Genomic DNA, 5,084 nt, shown 5'->3' on the forward strand with positions numbered 1-5,084 from the left:
TTAAATAGGAACAATATTATTAGTTGTCTTATCAGTTGCTTTAGTGATGGTATGTATACATTTCATTTTCACTGTCTTGGAAAATGTACATTTGCATATAATGTTTTACTCTCACTATCATATTCATTTTTTACTCACTTAGATATGCAAAAAGAAAGAGAAGAACATATTTTCTTTCAGTTCCAAAGAAAGTATGGTTATAAAAAGATCTCTATGAACTTAATCAGTGGGCAGATATTACATGCTTTATGAGTAAATCCAGATTTCTGTAACAAAAACCAAATAAGTATATATAATTTTCTTCAACTGACAACAGAGCAAACATTATCATAACCATAGCCCTATAACTCGGGTTTAGATTCCTTGAGATAAATATGAATCATTTTGCTTATAATCCCTTAGGAAAATTTCTTCCAAATAAATTAGTTAGGAAGGCAATTTTATAACAAAATATAGGTTTAAAAATAGATACTATTTTTTAAAAATTTATGCTACCTCACTAAAAAGCCTGTGTGTCTGCAGAACTTTTTCTCATAATTTTTCATTATTTAACATTGAAACTAGTATAGGCTATGATTTCTCCTAATTTTAACCAAGATTAACTCAAAGCATTTTGAGCTTATAATTTTATATTTCCATTCCTTTAATTTTTTTGTTTTGCTATGATTTTTCCCCTCCTATTATTCTAATTTGCAGGCCCATCTTTTGGGTTTTCTTAAATATTTCATATCCGTTGACCCATTTAACTGGCTTATTTTGTTTTATATTTTGTTCTACTTTTTGATAGTGGTAGTGTAATTTGAATTCAGGGAGTCTTACTTTCTAGATAGGCATTTTATAGTTGAGCCATGCTCCTAGCCCTATTTGCTTGAGCTATTTCTTGGACAGGGCCTAGCATCTTTGCAGGCTGGACTGAAATGTGGTTCCCTTCTTTTCACATCTTATGTGGCTGGATGACAGGCATACACCATCATTATTGGCTGAGTAGGGGTCTTGCTAACTTTTCCCCAGAATTACCTTAAACTGTTTTCACCACTTCCAGCATAGCTTGGATTAGAGGCGTAAGTGACTAGGCTGAGTTTGTGTTTTTTGCTTTTAATTATAGCATTTACTTCATTCATTTGTGTTTTATTTTCTGGTGGTATTGATCAAGATTTGTGACAATTGTATAATTAATGAAAAGTTATGGGGGATTTTTTATTCCCTTTATAGTTTTGCCATTAAGGCTTTACGTTTGCATTTAAAGGTATAAAATTCCCTCCGATGACTACTCATAATTTGGACATATTGATTTTCTTTGGTGCTTATTTCTAGATGTTTTATAAACCACTGGAGATTTCAGCTTTAATTCTTAAGTGATTTAAAAGTATGTTTTTAAGTCACCAAGTACTTTTCTTTGAATCAATAACATTGCATCATGATCAAGGAAGCAAGGGTGTGTGAGAGCTTTAGAATATGGGATGAATTTACAAATATTAGGAGTAAATCTTCGTTGTAATGGTGGTTTGCTATGGCACAGATTTAGCTCTAAAACATTGGCTATTTGAGTCTGTTCTCTGCAAGCTCTTTTCTTCACGAAGGCTTTGTTTGGGAGTTGTGGAGAGGTAAGGAGGAACACAGGCCCACTGGAGGAATTCTCAGCTATACAGAGTGGGATTCAGACTGATCACTCCCCATGTGGTGAAGAAAATGTGATACAACAAGCGTGGAAAATCTTGGGATTGTTGTGTGCATGCTGGACATCGCTTCCAGACACAGGAGCCAGATTGCATTGTAGTCAAACCTGACTGTTAATTTGGTTGTTATAAAATGAAGTCTGTACTGCGGTGGATTTGGGTGTTTATAACAGGAACCCCACATTTCCATTGACTCTTTATCTTTGTAGCTTTTTGTTAGGTCCTCTCCCTGAGGGCTAAATGTTGATGTCCCCACCTCATTAAGTCTCCACCCAGTTACCTGGGTAACCTGCAGACCTGGAGGCAGTTACCTCCCCTTTCCAGAGGTCACATCCTAATCCACCTGGCCACACCCCTTGCCCCTGCCCTAGATATAAGGCAGGGCTGGATGGGGTTCACTCTCTCTCTCTCCTTTCTCTCGGGCCATGAATCATCTTGGCCACAGGCCTGCAGTTTGGTAATAAACTTTCTTTCCTGCCTGAATACCGCGTGGTGTTCTCCTTTACCGGCTACCTACTTTAAAAACCTAACATATATGGTGCCATGACTCGGATGGGGCTTAAGAGTCAGGACAGGCGGAATTCCCATCAATTTTTCTTCTTTTTCTGGGAGTATCCCCAGTCCTGATGGCCCTTTCTACGCGAACCAAACTGCTGCGAGTTGCCACACGGCACTTTTCACTAATACCATTGCTGGCCTCCACATCCACCTCCACCTCCACACCACTTGTCTACCCTGGTGAGTGAAACTGCTGCTGCTCCGGTTCTCTGCCACTCCGTCCACAGCTTCAGCTGCTTCTGCCCGGTAAGCTCATTCACTCACCAGGCGCCTCCCTCCCTTGCTTTTTGGGTTTTGCATCACAGTCACACCCCAGCCGGGACACTGCTAGCATGCCTCTTGACAGTGCAATGAGGCCTGCTCGAAATACTCGCACAGATACAGTTTTTGCCACTGCAATGGTAAATGGTCAGAAGTTACTTATATTCAGGCACTCTTTCTCTCTTTTCCTCTCTTTCTCTTCCTTTTTCTCCCTCTCTCTCTCATCTTCCTGCTTACTTGCTTACTGTATAAAATTCCCAAGTCGTACCATCGTTGTGTGCCTTGCTCACAAAGCTGCCTCTTTTCACAGACCTTCGAAACTGAGGCTTGACCACCAATGTGCTTTGTCAGCAAAGATATCTAAAAGTTCTTTTCTCTAGCATTGACCACGTGGTGGATATTGGGTTTAACAGGCATCAGTTCAGGCACCATTATGCCATGCCACATGTTCTCTATTAGTGTGTTTGTGTCCTCCTGCCACCCCCCTCAACATGGCATCCCAGTAGAGTTTATCAAAATATGGTTTCTCCATTTTATAATCTGAAAATTGTTGTTTGCTAGCAAAATTGTTTTTCTAACCAACCATGTGGTTCTAAAATATTGGACAAAAAAATGTCATTTACTATTGGAATTCTAAAAGAGTCTACTGCTGAAATTCATTTTTGCATGCTGTAAAACCTATGTGCACAGTGTGTATGTGTGTTCCATGTGTGTATGTCTGTGTAAACGTCATTTGTTAGTGAAGTCTCAGAAAAGGGAATTGAAGAAAAAGTGTAGGAAGAAGATGATATGGGTATGTCTTAAATTCATATAAGACAAAGATTGTTAAAATGGTGTACAATTGTTGGCTGTGACTTAAACACTGTTGTAAAACCAGTATGCCATTCTTTATATGTCCATCTAGCTATATATGTGTGCTAAAACTCATCACATCTACTGAGTTTTATCATTGCAGAATTCTGGCAAGTATTTGGTCAATTCTTGACAAGGTACAGGTAAACTCTAGTCCCCTTGGTCTCGTTGTTTTAATTGGTAATAAAAAAGGGCTTTTGTGACAAAGATGCCTTGGATTGCATTTTGAAGCCAGCCTGGGCTGAAAATCTCTCTCAAACTCCATCTCCCAATTAATTAGCGAAGAGCCAGGCTGGAAGCATGGCTGAAGAGACTTATCTCTTACCAGCCAAATGCTGGAAGTGGAGCTCAAGTGGTAGAGTACTAGCCTCGAGCAGAAGTGCTCAGGGACAGTGCCCAGGCCCTGAGTTCAAATCCTGTGAATGCCAACGAGGGCAAGCCATCCCAGCAACAAGCACCTAGACCACTGGGACTCAGCCAGTTCTGGGAACAAGTATCATGGAATGGAGTAAGAGGAAAATGATCGCATCCAAAATGGAGTCACTTTGTCTCACCCTTTCAAAATTAATCAGAGCCGGGGCATCAAGAGATAGTAGCTTGTCCATCTAATGTCCATGCCTGAGTATAAGAACTGTCCAAGTCATCCAATTTTTAATTTTGTGCCCTAAACCCTTCCTTTTGCCCTTTTTTTTTTCCGAGCCCCTGCCTCATGAGTCTTCTTCTAGGCTTCATTCAAGGACTGGCATCTACCACCAAGGGACCCTGCTGCTGGCCTTCTCCAGGAGGGGCCTCATTTCTGCCTTTTACCCCTAATGCCAATGCCCCTTGCCAGCAGGAAGCAGCCAAAGAGAGTCTTCACCCTTTTTCATAACTATTAAAAGGCTGAATGTTAGGTCCTCTCCCTGAGGGCTACATGCAGATGCCCCCACCTCATTAAGTCTCCACCCAATTACCTGGGTAACCTGCAGACCTGGAGGCAGTTACCTCCCTTTTTCAGAGGTCACATCCTAATCCACCTGGCCATACCCCTTGCCCCTGCCCTAGATATAAGGCAGGGCTGGGTGGGGGTCGCGCTCTCTCTCTCTCTCTCCTTTCTCTAGGGCCTTGGATCATCTTGGCCACAGGCCTGCAGTTCAGTAATAAACTTTCTTTCCTGCCTGACTACCGCGTGGTGTTCTCCTTTACCGGCTACCTACTTTAAAAACCTAACACTTTTTTTCTGCTATTGATACTCTAATAATTGAGCATCCAACTCACATATCCAAATGTTTTCGTAACCATCCATGATCTCCTTTCATGTTCTCATTTCCCATTTTGTATGGATTCCATAGCCTACCTCAGAGGTCATCCTCATATGTAAATGATTTTAAAGTGTGTCTGTAATCTGCCAAATAGGCAAATGGCTTCAAAGTGTGTTTGTAAGTTGCCAAACACCCAGGAGGTGTTAAAATCATGTTTTGGCTACCATTACTGTGTTGTTAATGTGGAAAAGAGTTTGTATGATAGCAAGTACAGAGTTTTGAGCTATTTTCCTTTCTGACACCCATCTCCCCCAGGTAAATCTCACTCTGGTTTGGTTCAGAACTGTGTCTCTTCTGTACAAGACCTCAACTCAGCCAAAATGTTATGTGCTTGTCATTCCAGCAACCTGAGAGGTGAAAATAGGAGACTAGATGTCTAGGCCAACCTGCAAAAATAATAAGCCCTATCCAAAAATTCCACCAAAGAAATGGATAC

This window comes from Perognathus longimembris, chromosome 3, assembly GCF_023159225.1.
Source record: "Perognathus longimembris pacificus isolate PPM17 chromosome 3, ASM2315922v1, whole genome shotgun sequence".
NCBI lineage: Eukaryota > Metazoa > Chordata > Mammalia > Rodentia > Heteromyidae > Perognathus > Perognathus longimembris.